The following is a 17,294-nucleotide window of genomic DNA, read 5'->3' as shown; positions in this document are numbered from 1 at the left end:
AAGTCTCCCTTTTTAGATAAGATTTTAATAACATTGGAGCCCCTAAGAATCCTTTTCCATAGGGTTTAATCAATCTTGACATTTCTGTATGATAGGTACAGAACAAGGAAGAAGCAGGAAAGATGAAAGGCTACAGTGTTCTTCTACCTGCAAAATTCCAGTTCTCATCCTGTCAGTAACTCTAGTCAGTAATTATTTTTCCAACCACTGGAAAAATAACTCAAAAAACATCAACTAAAAAGCTAAGGACTTCTCCCATTAGCTGTTGCAAGTAAAATTTCTTCTTTTCTTGGAGCAGTAATTCATGAGTCTATTTTCTGTGTTATTGGCTTCTGTCAACACTGTGAAAGAGGATGACTCCTCATTGTCAAGAGTTCTTCACTTTTAGCACAGGGAGAAATTCTTAGTTAAAACACTGGCAGAACCCTACTCCAAGGCTTCTGAAGAGCCCGTCATTCAAAAAAATGTATATAAAAAATTCACAGGGTAAACCAGATTCCAGTATTTTTGCCTGTCATTCCCCCACCTTTTACTCTGTCTGCTCTCTAGCTAGCACTGAAAGATGACTTCTAGTCATCGTAGTTCTTTCCAATTAGTCTTTACCTCTCCACTCTATTCTGAGACTTCCCTCCTCATAAATTGTACATAATGTACATAACGACTTTTTGCAGATTACAGTGGACAGCAGCTACTTTGCTATACAGAAAACATGAGAACACCGCTATTTTATTTTGACTCAAAAATAATTTTAAGAATGTATTACTATGAGTCAGTAACAAAGTAAATAGAATAGGAAATTCCATCTCTCATTGGATATTTAATTATGCAAGATACCATACCTGTTCTCCAGATTTATGAAATCAAGTTGTCAAGGATGGCATTCAATCCCTTTAGAGTCAGAAATATTTGTGCTGCAGGAATCACGATGCTTTGCTGAAGCAATCTAAATTGCTTAAACCCAAATCCAAACATAAAATCTTTGAAAGAAAGAAATTTTTACATCTACTTCTTAGCACCTGACCTTCAAGATAACATATGGGTAAAAACCAGCATGACGCAAATGAATAAAGCCACACAGGAAAAACAGCTGACATGAAACGAGCCATGAAAAGGCAACCTTTCCTTTCTGTGTTTGTAAAATTGTAACGTACTGGTCCATTATGGGGCTACACTCCACATTACTGTGGAATACAGACATAACCAAAACTCACGTTTTAACTGAACAACCTCTAACAAATATCTGTGTGTCTTACCAGAACACCGTCAGTGCAAAATAAAGGGCAAAAGAAGACCTGTTGCTTACCCATTGCAAACACATGAAAGGGAGAAGAGCGAGAGGAGAAGGAGGGAGATACTTCTAGAGAGAAGTTGCATCTCTATTATTGTCAAAAGAACAACAACACTTTTTTTTTTCTTCCCCTAAAGCGAAGATGCCAAAGAACTTGGAACTATTTGTATTCTATACTTCGAAGTTACAAGTCCACTTACTTGTCTACATATCTGTTCACCTCTCTCTGGTTTATATTGTCAATAGCCAATTGTAGAAACTCTAAAACCTGAGTGGCAAATTGTTTCTCATCTGATTAACAAGTGTGATTAATACAAAATACAACACAAATTATCAAATATGCAAATTGATAAACATTAGAACAAAGACATTAAAAACCCATTAAGGTTACATATCCTCTCTCCAATACATAGCCGACCAGCTAGCCGCTTCAACTTTAGCCTTGTTTCCGAAGAAAAGAGAATTCCTGAAACACGCTGACACTAATTTCCTCCCATCTTGTCTCTCTTCCTCACTTCCTTCCCCTGCCTCTGAGCCTGCTGGTCATTTTCCATCAAACAAGAGAGGGAAGCCTCAGAGGAACGTGTTTGTACATGATTCAAAACAACTGCCAGGCAGGTAGAGAAAAGCCAGGCAAGTAATAATTCCTGAAAACTACAGCTACGGCACGAGCCCAAGAATTACCCTCTGTGGCTCACCTGCAGCTCCTGGACAGCCTAGCCTACAGCCCCCTAGCCTGGAATCAGCCACAGCACATGCTCAGAGACCCAGGAAAATCAGGAAGGGGGGGTTTTGAGAAACTGAAAGAAAAGCAAATTTCAGGACTGCCTGAAAAGGGGAAATGACAGCAAGTACGGTGTAGGAAGCGTACATCATGGAAGGGTATGGACAGTGCGGAAAAGCAGACTAGAGGAGGGAGCAAACACATACACCGAGGTATATTTCAGTAGACCTTCTGCTCCCGGGATGCCTTGTTAGAGCCATTAATTTAATATTAGAAAGAAAATTGCAAGTACAAAGTGTCTGTCCATAAAAGAACACTACAAAGAGATTGTTATGAATACCTTCAACATCTTCTGCATCTCCTAAGCCAAATTCCTCCAATAGAACTGCAAAACAAATCAGATGCTTTAATAAATACTCCTATCTAGAAAGACTATGAAGCTAAACCCAGAACCACATGAAGTGAACATTACCTGATTTCTGTTGCTTTTTGTTAGGAGAGGTTTCATTCCTTTCCAAAACAGATTCAGGGGTCTTCAGCTATGAAAGACAATCCAATGACAAAAAAAAAATATCACACTTAAAGTAACTACATAATATTTAATGAGCAGAACAAGTAGTCAGTCTGACATGAACAAATACTTACCTGGGAATTGTTGGGTTTCTCCAAAAAGCCTGGAAGTGAAAAATGTTTTAGAAAGTGTTATTTTATTTAATTTTTATTTAATTCATAAAATTTTTACTCCACTCAACATCAGTAGTTTCTACAACTAAGTATTAGTTGCAAGCATTATTTCAATTTACCTCATCATCCAGCATTTGTATCAGTATACAAGAAATGGACAATGCACGCTTCCCATCATGCACCTTGGACTTAAGAAATAATACTCACAGAACTAGGACAATCCATAGGCAGCAATAAGGATTTGCTTGTTAACAAAACAAGATCAAAATACTTATTTGGAGGAGCTGAATCCTGCTTTCTACAAAGATTATTTCAAAAGCCAAAGCTGGTCTGCTGTAATGAATTACCATAAAATAACACTACAAGTTATATAAAATAACAGCTCTATGACCGTGATGTTGAGGGATATTTTCTTTTCCATCGATAGGACAGAGAAAACATGGGTGCAGACACAGAAATCTCATACACATCATTCAATGAGGAAGAATCAAACTAGTTCTTATCAGGTTGTTCTGGTTCAGCTTGCAAGGAAAGAAAAAACCCAAATGACAATCGGTTGTAATCTGCATTTATAGCACAGTTCCAAATAGTTTCATTTTTTTTAAGATTTTTTTCCAACATTAAATCACTTACAAAACCCACACAATCTACTGGCCCACCTATATTTCTCAAGTCCTCTGCTTTAGTCATCTTAACAGTTTGAGTCCTCTCATGAAAGAAGCGTATGGAACGTTATTAAGAATGGCTCCATAGCAAAACTTTTGTATTTAAAAAAATAATTAAAAAACAAACAGCATTTGATTTCAGGAAACTTGGTGGTCTAGCAGTATGGAAATACCTTAGCAAGATTATCATAGTCACCTTTTATCCCCTTTTTACACTGATTTTAAACTCATCTTAGTAGATTCATACAAAGCAGACTTTCATGACAACTACTCGACAAGTAGATTTACAAACTCCCAAGAGCTTTTAAAGTTTTGCTTCCAGCTTACTAAACTAAAACTGGATTAGCTTCTTCAGCTATTCTATTGTACTTACACTACAAGCAGGACTGACCATTTAGTAAAAAGAAATCCTTCAGATAAGAGTTCTACCCCAACAGCAAAACTTCCCTGCCATTCTACACTGCAGATGCTCAAGAGACAGCATCACAAAGTACAGGCAGAAACCCTGAACTTTTAGTCACATTTTAGCTCCTAGGCAAAGCATAACAGAAAGGTATAAAAAAATTAAGGCCAGGGGAAAAAATGCTTAGCCAGATCATACCTTTCTCCTGCTACATTAGCATCCAAGAATGTTTAGGTGTTCAGACAGGTCAGCCCTAAACCACATATACTTTCATCACTATGCCACAAGAACCTGAATCCAAAAAAATACAAACACATCCAAAGAACACACATCATGCAAACAAGGTAACTTCCTTTACAACTTGCCAGCAAGCGCCGTGATAGCTGGTGTTAATTAACAAATACTAAGCACTCCATTGCTATAGCGCGCACCCACACCGTAAGCGCATTCCTAAGGCAGACATCGATAAAAGCTCACTTCAGCCTATACGTGTTTACAGACAAACATATAGTCCACCACGAAGTTACCAGTCTGGCGCTCCCCTGAAACAATCAGCGAGCGTGCTCCGTGTCTGTCTGCAGCTGGAAGCAACACACCAGGTGATCCTTCTTCCGGACTTTCAGAATCCGTCTGTGTAACATAAAACACGGGCGTGAGCATCGGTACGAATTCTCAACTCGTTTCTATGCAAAATGTTCCTGCTAAGCCAACTTGCACGGCATGGAATCACAAAAGCCTTTGATCAGCCCCTTGGAAAGGGCACATCAGGACACAGTATATTGGAAAATCACAGCAGACTTGTGTGTTTTCAGATCTTAGGCAAAAACCTCACAACTCATCTAAACTATTCTGTCACGTTGGCAAACTGCACAGCCGCAAGAGAGAATTAACACGGTAACTCGAGCTGTGGGTTGTAACTGCAGGTCTGGGGGGGACCCAACTTTCGGACTGAACTGGTACCCGATACTCAAATTTGTGCTGATGGTCCCCAGGCACACATCCTGCAGTGGGGAGCAAACACATTGCTACTCCCAGTTGCAAGGGCTGAACAAAGACTATTTGGGCTGAACAAAGACGAGCAAGACAAAGCTTACAGAAACCAAGGCTACCTAAAACCCCCCAATAATATTTTAGCCTTGTATTTTTAAGAAGGAGATGGGGAAGAGTTCCTTCTTCCTCACAAGAAAAGTCAGAGGGGGTAAGCTACAGACTCTGCTCGCTTTCTTCTAACCCATTACCACAGACAGAACTAAAAGGGCAAACACAGCCAGCATGTGTGGTATTTCTGTTGAACATTACTTTCAAAAAGGGCCAAAAAGGTAGAAAGGCTCTTTCCCAAAGCAGCTCATCATCTAGGCTGCAGACCCTAAGGGCAACCACTGAACACGTCAGCAGAATAGAGTTGTGTGGTGAAAAAGCAACAATCCCGCCAGCCCCCGTGAGGAGCTCAGAGTATTTCAAGCAGCAAGAAACTTCACTGCCGCAATACTGTACTAGAAACCCAACTGCAAGGGCCAGTTGCCACGAGACCCAAATCATTAGCTCGACCTACCTTCATCCCAAGCCTCGCTGAACAGCTAGCACACAGCACAAGTATTTCAAGGGCCCCCAGTTACAAACATACAGCAGAACCAGGAAAAGGGGAAATAAGCCTCAGCCGCGGCAGGGCCCAAGCTCCGAGTGCTTCTGGATCTCACTCCCCACCCCCACCACCGGGAACCCCGGTGTCCTTCACAGGAAATACCTCAGAATCCCAGGGAGATTCAGCATCTTCCTTTTCCTCTGCTCCCACTGCAGTCAGGGCATCTACAAATGCAGGAAGAGGTGAGACACTGAGCCCTTCTATTTCACTCTGCTTTTCCCCATCACCCCTGCGCCCAAAAGATGCACAGCGGTTCTGTTGCTGAGGACAAACTAAGGAGTGAGTGTTATTCAAGGGTTTCTTCACACCCAGCACACAACATCATGGTATTTCCTTTAGATCGCCACCTCTCTTGCCTCCTCTCCAGCAGAAGATGGCTATGCACAACAGCTGACACAGCTACAAGCAGCACTGAAGACGTGTTTGGGTCACACTCAGGAAAAGGCTCCAGCACGCTGCAGCCCTGTGGCATACAGAGTTTAGGTCACCTGCTCTCCAGTCCACAGCTCCAGAAATTGCCATTGACTACCACCATCCACTGTACAAGAAGTACCATAGAAACACCACCCGACACATCTTCACTCTAAAATCACCAAGAAACAATGCCCCTTTTGTAGCACTACCAGAAAAGATCTTCCTTGACTAACAGTTTTTACCCTGCACCTTCCCAGAAGGTAGACACCTAAGCATTGCCATTTAAAAAGAGGAGAGGCTCACAGCCCAAAAACTCACCCCAAACACACAACTTGTCTCTATCTCAGGGGCTAACATCCCAATCTCTTCTCTACTAGGCACACGCAAGGCTCAGTCTCAGTAGGTTCCTGATAGTTTAATCTTCATTTCTCTGTTTTAAGCTAGTTCATTAGGTAAAACTGATTCAGGATTCGCTCTTGTGGAGACATGCACACAAAAAACGGGAAAGGCGCTAGAGACCAGTGAGGGCACCCGTCCTAGCAGAGGGGAACTGCTGGTTCCAGCCTCAGCTAGGACTACTTACACTGTGCCAAATGCAGGCTTATGGTAAAATGCACCGACAGAAGAGCATGTATAGGCACAACACCTGGAATACAGCAGGTTCTGCCAGGCCCGCTCTGTAGCATTTGATCAGCAGCTACACACGCTCTGGTAACATCTACCATACCACACTACTCTCTGGAGACAGACGATAGAAAGTGTGCCTTCTCCTCCTGCTCCAAGACCTGAGGTGAGTACCGGAGTGCTCAGCCCTGACTGACGGGGCAATGCTTTCAAGCACACTCAAGCGTGGCACTGGAGAGACTTTCTACGTTTTAAAACTGGACAAGGTGAGGCACTGGAACAGAACAGCTTTCTCTCAGATTGACTCAAATCTTTCCCAGGCTTCAGCCAAGAGCAATCACAACTTTTCAGTCTGACAGTACGGGCCAGAAAGGGCAATACTACTGTCACACCCAAGACTCTCTAATCCTCCTCTTTTTCAACTGTGCATTTTGTTCTGATCGCTTCAAGGAGAACACAGCAACAAAACCAAGAATGACACCTGCTCCATGTAGCATCGTTTGGAATCCAAGGCCACAATTTGTTCTTCAGGAATGAACGAAAAGGAACAAAAGCTACTTTCCTCCTTGCCAATGCCCACTAGGGTTCACAGGCAAGGGAAAAGCTTACTGTTTCAGAAGTCAATCACCATTTCAGTTCATTTACTGTGCATTAATATTTATAGAGGAAGAACTGGGATCAGTATTTACTAACTCACTTCTCTCACCAGTGTTGTCTTTGGAAGCACTGTGGACTTGATGGCTATCATTACAAATAGAGTTTTTCACACCCTCAACAACTGCAGTTTGTAGCTCTTCACCAGTGTCTTCCTTTTCCTGCTCCTTCTCCTCTTCCTCCTGTTCAGGTGATTTTTCCTAAAAGAGACTGACCAAACAGCTGGAAATAGCAGAAGCAAGCACCTTCTTAGCCACCCATCGACAACTTTAAAAATGCTTTTCCTGTGTAAGACAACAGGGAAACTTTGTTGAGCTTTGTCTTACAACGCCTTCAGTTTTTCCATGGGAATCTCTGAGGAGACAGCAATGACATTAGCCCTAAGTCATTAGCCCTGGCTCTGCAAAGCTCCTGAGAAGCAATTCTTCATGTCAGCCTAACTCTAGCTTTCATTTCAGTTACATTGTTTTGGAACACGCTCCTTTTCCTGTACTTTGCTCCAGGAAAATCACTAACTTCCTGCTCTCAATCTTACTCAAACTTTTTGGTTCCTCACTTTCAGCCATCACACCAGGTATTTTACTAAATGGCAATAAATCTTGACAGATAAAAACTGTACATACAACTGAGAAAAAATGAATTTATTTCAGAAAAATTACACTGCCTATTTGTTTTCCTGCAAAACCACTGCAACCAATAAAATAATATTGAAAATACTGCCCAGTATTATTCTTATACCTAAGAAACTGCTTTGGTTAGGAGTAAAGGCATTTTCTAATATAAAAAAAAGGATGATCAAAAGATGGATATACGTGAAATATTAACAGAAATCCAGTTTACCTTTTGGTTCTTACCTTTATTACCCTTAGAAAATACCTTTGTGATTGAATCATCCTTATATAACTTACTTTGGTGCCCGAGTGAAATGCTGCTCTTACCTTTTCTTCATGCCTATTCAAGCACAAGTTTTCACTTTCTTGTTTCAGTGCTTCACAGACTTTATTATCTACTTCACATTGCTCTTCTTCTGTATCTTCATCATCTACATGTTCAAGAAAGACAGAGTTTGGTCTTTACTTTCAAGCCTTGGGTTTTTTCCTGCTGACAAAGAACTATTACCACTTTCAAAGCCATTACTGAAGCTTGACTTTTTCTCCTTAAGACCACAACTATCTGAGAGAAGCTGAGGTGTCTTTTTTCCAGTTTGTCATCTTAGATTCTGCAAAAAGGGAGTCATCATTTCTGTGAAACTTCGCCTGAATCATGCTTTTCTTGTTCCAACTTTCTTGTTTATCTTGCAAATTATTTAGATTTTGAAAGACAGTTTGCTTTGGTACTGACTTGCAAGATACTTCATTATTCACTGTCTTTGGAGACATGGCAGTTATGTCAAAACAACAAAAGGAGTTATGTAAATGGCAACAGGCATGTTACCAGATTAATGGAGTAATCTGGGAATGTCTGGAAAAGGAACCAAGTCAGGGATGGGCAGGATGGACGAAGGACTTGGCCAGGGACAAAGGCTTAGGAGGGGATTAATACCTTCATTTTAACAACATGACTTATTTTTTCTGAAGTGACCAAGTGCTGTGTTTTCAAAATGCTACTTTTCTCATTTACTAAAGGAAAAGAATTGTTTAAAAAACTACTTAGCAAATCTACTTTTATATATTAGTATACTATGCAATCTTTTCCAAATAGCTTACTGTTTTTCCTGAACCGCTGGGAAACATTCATTAACAATGTCAAATTTGGCTTCTGCAGCTTCTGTAAATAAATGATTTTTTTTTTTTTAGAACACTAACGACAATGACAAATCCTTTGGTCACATCAAATCTTGAACACTAAATGTAATCAGGCTGTCCTTTTGATAGTGGTCAGGTGTTGGCTCCATCCTATACTTCTAACTACAAAACCACTCCTCACATATGCAGTTCAGTGAGTATTTCACCCCCAAAATACCATGCAGGTACCCTTCTGAAAATTGTTTCCAAAACTATGGTTACATGCATAGCAGTTTTAAAAATCTGGGTTTAGTATTTGTAGTACTTCAGTAAAATTCAGTTATATTTAAGATCGCAGCTTCTGGATGCTTACTTGCAAGTGTGCACAAGGGAAGTAACTGTTAAGAACCCTAGGTTTAATGCATTAATTAGTCCCTGCAAGTACACTTACCAGAATATCCTTAAATTTCAAAAACATGCCAAAAAAATGCATAATTTATATTTAAATCAGTGCAAGAAAATGAAATCATGTTAAAACTAAACATGCTTGCACCTCCAGTATTACAGAGTAGGTTGAACTAGAACACTGGTTCCTCATCGCTGCAGAATCCCAGAGCAACAGAACAGATGCTCCAGACATCACTGCAGAAGTTAATAGTTCTTCAGAACACTAGCAAAAAAAGTAGGCCTGAGAGCTTGTAGCTGATAAAAAGAATACTACCTAAGCATTCACAAAAAGAGGGAAAACATGCAGTGTGAGATTACATGCAAGCACAGAATGCCATCTCAATAGAAGAAAAAAAGATGACCCATTTGAGTAACTCATCCACTGAGCACTCTTGAGTAACCTGATGAGGAGGAAAGGAGAACTAGGTGATGAAGGATTTCAGTACATCTTCATTAAAAAGTGCCCTTTATCGGTTAGGATTCTATCACAAAATTTACAGGAAACATTAACAGTGTTTGGGGAAGAACAGAACAGGTTATATTAGTAACTTATAAACTTAATCCGACTCAAATGACCAAGAACAAATAAAACTGTGGGGGTTTATCTCGTCGCCTATTGCTCTTTTGCCTCAAATCACAAATCTACTGCATGCTCTGCCACAGCTACAGGTCTTTTAGGAAAAACTCACAGCAGAAGAAAGGCTGGCAGGTCAGAGACTGCTTCTAAGGAGAAAACAATATTGGCTAGAACTGTAGTTTCTTTCAATCCCCCAGAAAACTTGCCTTCAGATCACTTATTTTTATAGGACATTTACTGTAAATACACCGTACCTTGGGAGTAAAATCGAGTTCTTCCTCAGAAGTATGCCAACTGACATCACTCCCCTCTTTCTCCAAGCTTCTTAAAAAGTAAAGCAAAATGAGTACTGTGTCTCTCCAATCATTCCTCAGGTATGTGCTGGGTATGTTTAAAGTCTTACCCGATTGAGTCTCCTTGCGACAAGTCATCTATTGCTGTTCAAACACGAATTGACATGTTGAAATTAGATTTGGCATGCTAAAAATTAACCAGCACATACAAACATTTAACCTGGACAACTCTACATGTCATAGCAGAATGAAACTTTGGGGAGTCAACTTAACGTAAGACAGCATGAATGAATGCGTGCATTTCCAAACAACTGCTTTTTCAAGTCACACTGAATTGACAAAACAAAAAAGACTAGAGTTTTATCTCCTTTGAACTTTTATACCTAAAAGTTTAAAAACTACCTCTAAACTAAAAAAAACCAGCATAGCATGAATATGCTACGTTAATAAACAGGTAACAAAATACTGGTGCTTTAGCAAGACGGTAAATAAATGAACTGCTGAAGTACTCATACTGCACACACAAGCACACACTATTGACAGAGATTTTACTGGTTTATATACTCTACTAGCTGGTGCTCTACTCAGTTACAGGTTATTCTGAAAAGGTAAAAAACATCAAAAAGCATAACCAAGATCTAAAGCTTATCCTCAGGTAGAAGAATCCCCAGCAGTTCTCTACGCTGCACCAAAAAGGGTATTCAACAGGCAAAACAGGCATAACCGGGGCAATCTATACTACGCTCCAAGCTTTCATCCATGTTAAGACAGCAACTGGCACACAGGATCACAGGATAAATCAGGTCACAAGGGACCTCGGCAAGTCTCTCAGCCAACTGCCTCCTCAAAGCAGACTTGGCTCTGAGGTCAGATAAGGCTCACAGGGCTTTATCCAGTCTGATCTTGAACCATTCAAGAAGGGAGACTGCACAACCTCTCTGTTTTACTGTTCTCACCATGGTGAAGCTGCCCACATTCCATTAGAAATTCTCTTGTTTCCATTTATGCCTCTTGTACTTTGCTTCCTGTCACGCACCACTGGGAGGCACCTGTCTCTGTCTTCTCCTTACACGTGCTGCAAGCTGCTGCTGGGTCCCCTTCAAAGTCATCTCTTCTCTAGACTGAACAAGCCCGGTTCCCCCAGTCTCTCCCCAAAAGGCAAGTAGTCCTGTTGCTGGCAAAGTCTGATGGCCCTGCACTGAACTTGCTCACGGATGAAAGACCACTCTCTCTTGCACTGGGGCCTCAAAATTATACCCAGGGAGCTGGACACAAGCCAGGGACTGCCAGGTAGCAGCGTACAATCCCCTCCCTCAGTCTCCTGGCTATGCTGCTCTTCATACAGCCCAGGACACCGTTAACCCTCTCAGCCGGCAGGGCACCCTGCTGGCTCATTCTCAGCTCACTTTCTGCCAAGACCCTCTGGCTATTCCCAGCAAAGCAGCTCTCCAGCCAGGCAGCTCCAGCACGTGCTGTAGCAAATGGTTGTTCCTTTCCATGTGCAGGACTTGGCATCTGCCCTTGCTGAATTCTGTTAAGACAGGCCTGACAGCCCATTTACCCAGCTTGTCAAGATCCCTCTGAACGGCAGCGTGGCCCAGATGCACATGTTGCAAACTCAACCATAGCGCACTCTAGCACACCACTGATGTACTAAAGAAACCTGAACTCTAGGAATCCAGCCTGAAGAGTATGAAAACCTCTCAATTATCAACAACTAAGATGAAATAAAAGGCCTCTTCAATTCCCAGGACAGAAAGGAAAAAACCAAATAGAGCCTCCACATCGTATCCATTTCAGCATTCCTCAATTCCTCGATAATTAGTTCTCGTTAACTATCAACACAAAATGAAGTTGCTTATAAATAGGAGATTGGTGGCCTTCCATAAAGTTGTATGATGACAGCCAAACCGAGGTCTTAGACAAAATCATTAAAAGGAAAAGAAAACAAAGGGCATATCGTGTTGAGTAAGTTATCTGAACTTTTGCTTTCCATGGATAGTAACTTTAAGCAATGATCAAAACCAGTTCCCATTCTCCTTTAAAAAGCAAGAGAGAAAGTTTATGAGCTAGTTTTCAGACAGATCTTGATGCCCTACTGTAGAAATGGGATCTAGAAAAGTAGTATCTAGGGATCACTTGTTTCTACTTTAATTGAAGTCCATTTTCATTTTGGAGTAACAGAAGAGCATTTTTTTTTTAAATATTATTTACTATCACTAATGACACAAAGCTATCACTCAATTCAGTAATAAAGGACCCGTGCAAAACATGCCAACAAAAAGCGCCCAAAGCCTGCTCTCAAACCTAATTTATAAAACCAAAACCATCAGAATAGAGACCTCCAAGATAACAAACATCACAGGTGTGTTAGTATTTGTACATCACACAACATGTTTCACAGTTGAAATGCTACTGTATGGAATACCTTTCTTTGGTTTTCCTGTTCTTGATGTCTGGCTAGGAGATTGTTGCATTCCTAGATCCATTTAGGGAAAGGCATGTCAAGGACAGACCAAACAAGGGCACCAGAATAAATGTGAATTCCCAGAAATCTGGAAAACCTAACCAGTACATTAATAAAGCTATAGCAATGGGAGAATGTACTGTGACCGTCAGCCTACTCTACAGTTACAAGAAGTAGAAGCCAAACCTATCACAACCTACAGAACTCTACTCTTAAGGGACAGTGTCAAACAGTGTAACTTAATTTACTTGCTCCATTGTAAAATACCTATATTCCAATATTTTGAAACACCGAAACAATTCTTGGCAGTTTACTGTACTGCCAACTTTGTGTTTCTCTCAGCTTGACTAGTCCTTGCCCAGCACTGACTGCCAATGCAATTCCTTCATATTTGTAGAGTGTTTTATACGTACGGCACACTTAAAATCCCTCCGTCTAAGCATCCCAAAAATCTGTAGGTGCCAACAAACTTTGGAGATACACTAGCCAGTTGTGTCAGATGGTGCCTGACGCAAACACAGCCCCTTCCTACCTCAGTTTGAGGTAAAAGCCCTGCATATATTGATTTGACCATGCTGAACTGTTCACATAGAGAAGCTACGCCACCAGCCAGAACGCAGGCTTGACAAGCAGTCAGAGTGAACACCCTGTTCCCCCAGGGCTATAGGGCAGGCCACAACTGGACCAAAACGGGTGCACTGACTGCTGTGAGTGTCATGCATGTGTGCTTGTGTGTGTACGCGTGTCTATGTGTTGTGGAACAGAAGCTTTAGAATATAAATCACCATCCGCCTGCTCTACCCATCCTACTTAGTAAAATTTTATTTTTTATATCAATGAATGGTGTGGTTCTGTTATTGCAGCTACCCAACACCAAATGTCTTTGTGACAAGGCCATAACATTTGCCTCAGAGCAACAGGGCGTCCTGCTTATATTGATGTTACCACAAATACATGGAATGGATGTGGCAAGAGGACTCCTATCAAAAACACACATGTAAGAGTTAAAAAAATGACCTCAAGATTGTTTCTCATTCCTTCTCCATTTCTCAGTTTTCTTAAAAGGTGATACAGCAGATATAAAGCACACTGAAGCACTCGTTTCTTTTCCAAGAGCTCTAAGACGAAAAACCAATGGTTTCTGTAGGAACAATACACCAATACGCAGTGCAGCAGCTAAAAAGCTGCCACTGAAGACATACTAGAAATCTGAACCCTCGCTTTTAGAAAAAATGCATAATTACTTTTTGCCAAAGAAATTCCAACTTCAAATCTGAAAAGTCTGTCTTTCGATATACTAGAGGTGGAAGCCATTCATTTGGAGGTTTTTGCAAGTCTGTCTGTAATCAACAAAAAGGTTCATGTTCTGACAAAAAGTATGCGCTCAAATAAGCATGAGCCAGCTTCTTAAATGTACCGACTTGCTCACTAGAGGTGAATATTTTGAACAATGTTCAACAAGTGCAAAAGTAGCAAAAGGAGGAAGGACTACATTGAAGATCCCAGAAAAATAGGAATGAAGAGCAAGATTAAAACAAAGAATTCAAAGTGGGTATTCCTCCGTTGTCTCAAGATCAGTCTAGCTTCTCCTCTAACAGGGGCTTCAAAGCTTCCACTGCAGCCTGTCAAAGGGACTCAGGATGCAGGACCTGCGCTTTGTGTGTGCAAGCAAGAGACTGCAGAATCAATGCCACTAAGTGTTCCCTGCATGCTACTAATCCCTCTCACTCAACAGGCCGGGGTCATTTTCTAGGAGACTGAGCATAAGAAGAAAAAGATTCATACTACTCAAGAAAAACAAGCCCTACTATAAACAGTTTGAGACCACAGCACACTCTTTCTCCTCCCAAGTCCTTAACCCACATAAATATTCTCTTCACACTTCCTATGCCTCTTCAAGTGAGGATTTCCCATAACATTGTGGACTTATGCTAGTAGTATTACTGTCTTCAAGGAACTGAGAAAATTACTTGGTTCAAGAACCCTTATTTCCCTGAGGGCATATTAATTTTGGAATCACACAACAGTATTATTCTTCAAGCCACATATTTTAAAATAACCCGGGCCTGCCAGTCATCACAATGTGGTACCACAGCAATTATCTATGTGCACAGGAGGCAGCCACAGAGTGCTGTTTGGGTAAAAGCAACATTTTGTTGATTAAACTACCTGTACCAAGCCCTTTCCAAAAACAAAATAAAATATAAAAACCTCTGCATCTTCCTTCAGTCTATCAAGAAACTTTACACATTGCTGACTAGATCAAAATAACTATTCCTAAGTCAAAGGAACGAAGTTTGGCTCTAAATTAAATTCCCCTATCTGGGAAAAGTAAATTCGGAAAAATATGTCATGAAATATGAGCAAAACACGGGATATTTAAAAAAGGAGTAATAAACTGTGTTTGAACACTGTCTGCTGCCCATTTGCCACAAAGTTCGCATGTAACACCCTTAAAAAAACCAGAAAGGATAGAACTTCCCACCATAGGGCCTGAGTTTGTTCTATATTAAAAGATTAGTTTTCTAAGATTCCTCTAGGGCTATATGAGCTCATAAGCATAGACTGGATCTTAAAAATTAAGGAGTGGTTGTTTTTTTTTAAATTTAAAATGAACTCACTGAAGGAGCTGATTTTTTGATAACAAGGCAATTCAATTGTTTTTCTGGATCACAGGTTAATGTGGACTTTTTAACGTTTATTTCATAAAATTACTGGAAGTAAAAGTGTTATTTATTTTTACTGGAAATCAAACTACGTCCATGAAGATACAGTACACACAGAAGTTGCATTATTGTTTCTAACAAAGTGACTTTTCCAAGACTATTTTTCCTAAGTATGTCTCTACAGCACCTACACAGAAACAATCGTAACTGATGCTGAGAAATAAGACAACTCACTAAAAGCAGCTTAGTGCAGGTAAAACTATTAATATTAAAACACCACTGCACAAACTCAGTGGCTATCAACAAGACATGTACAGTCCTGCTAACTCATCTGTTGCTTCCCAACTACAGGAAGATGAACAACTACTCAGGATGAACTTACTGCTTTTGCAATTCGTTTTCACAATCTGAATGGCCATCTACAGGTACAAGTACACACCCCAAAACCAAAACCACTCTCACCTAGTTCCTTCCCTGTCCCCCTTCTCTCTCGGTATGAAAACCTATACAGATGGGCAATCTGGCAGGCAGAACACAACAAGCCGGTAAGTGGGCCCGTAGCACACAAACCGCAGCTGCCTTCACCCCTGACAAGAAGCACCTCCAACCAGCAACAAGTCAGCATATTCACAAAGCTCCTTGCGCTACCCCACCTGATGCCTCCACTAAAGTCAACGGCGAACACAGCGAGCGCTGACAACACAAACCCCCTAAAGAAAAGGCCACAGTGATTTTCCTCGTGAGCTCCTGCGTGATTAAAGATCCTACCTCCTCTGTCCACAGCAGGTGCACCCAACGTCAAGCCAGCAGCTCCGGCCCGGTGAGGAATGCCAGGTACTGTGCCGCCTTGTGCACCACCTTCGTCTCTGTCTCCCCGGAATGCGTATGCCACCAGTTGTGTACAAAGACTATATAGGGAAAGAGAAGAAACATATTTGGTAAAAACAACCACATACTTGCTTATACAGTTTAATAGAACAGTTAACAGCCACTTATCCACCCTACACGTATTCATAGCCGTAGGAATTCATATACTTGTATGCATTCACTGAGAGTAATACACACAGAACTTACTGCACGGCTACTACCTACTTCAATATTCACTACAGTCATGTTCACTCTAGAGGTGCATATCCACACCTACGAAGCCATTAGCTCCAGCTCGGCACAATATTTTCAGCTTAGCTGTTAAGCACACATAACCACCTTAGAGAAGGGATACGCACAGGTACAAAGCTATCCATAAGAGGGGTGAAACCGCTCCAGATTTTAACAAAAGGGATATGTTAGATCTCGGAAAACAAAAGGCTGGTAGTTCCTGGTGATTGTAGTGGAAGTCAGTAAGGACAATGGTGCTGGTCTGAGGAGAGGACTGACATGCGTTTCAGTTTGCCACGTTCTACCTCTGGGTAACTGTAGGATACAGACATGTTTTAGAGTTTGTATTGGGCAGGTGCAAGTTTAGCATCAAAACTTGAAATCTAACAGACAATTCGGGGCGGAAATTTTCTTCAACATCCAGATTAATACTAGACACAGGGAACGATACGTATCAGAAGACGTCACTGAGCACAGCTTCAGGACAGCTTTCAACACACCATTAAACCTTGCTGCTATTACCGAAAACATTCAAAAGCCACACTGACAACTGACAACCTATTCTAACAATAAAGTCAAAAATTTACCTAGAATATCCATGAGTAACAGCATAATCCTCAGCTGTCCATCCGTTAGTGTCTTTATGGAAAAGATCAGCACCATATCGAAGAAGAACTTTTATTAAATTAAGCTGTCCACCAGATGCTGCAGTCATAACTGGGGTTCTGAAACACCAAAAATAAGTTATGAAGTAGATCATTTGACACAGACACTGTAATTATTTTTATTCCTATTTGCTCTCAAAAACTACTTTCGTCATTACTGAATGAGCAAAAGAAAAAGCAGTTTTCATTAAATATTAAGAGCAACCATAAAATGCAAGAGGGAGTCAAAACAACCAAACGTTCAATCTTCAGACAAAGC

At 40.9% G+C, this 17,294-nt stretch overlaps 1 pseudogene; it reads right to left on the bottom strand.

The window, feature by feature from the left end:
- Window positions 1-17,294, bottom strand: part of LOC130142681 (ankyrin repeat domain-containing protein 26-like) — a 52,901-nt pseudogene that overhangs the window by 30,039 nt on the left and 5,568 nt on the right.

This window comes from Falco biarmicus, chromosome Z (assembly GCF_023638135.1).
Source record: "Falco biarmicus isolate bFalBia1 chromosome Z, bFalBia1.pri, whole genome shotgun sequence".
Taxonomy (NCBI): Eukaryota; Metazoa; Chordata; class Aves; order Falconiformes; family Falconidae; genus Falco; species Falco biarmicus.
The sequence above is the reverse complement of the archived record's forward strand: the minus strand, read 5'-3'. Positions and strand labels throughout refer to the sequence as shown.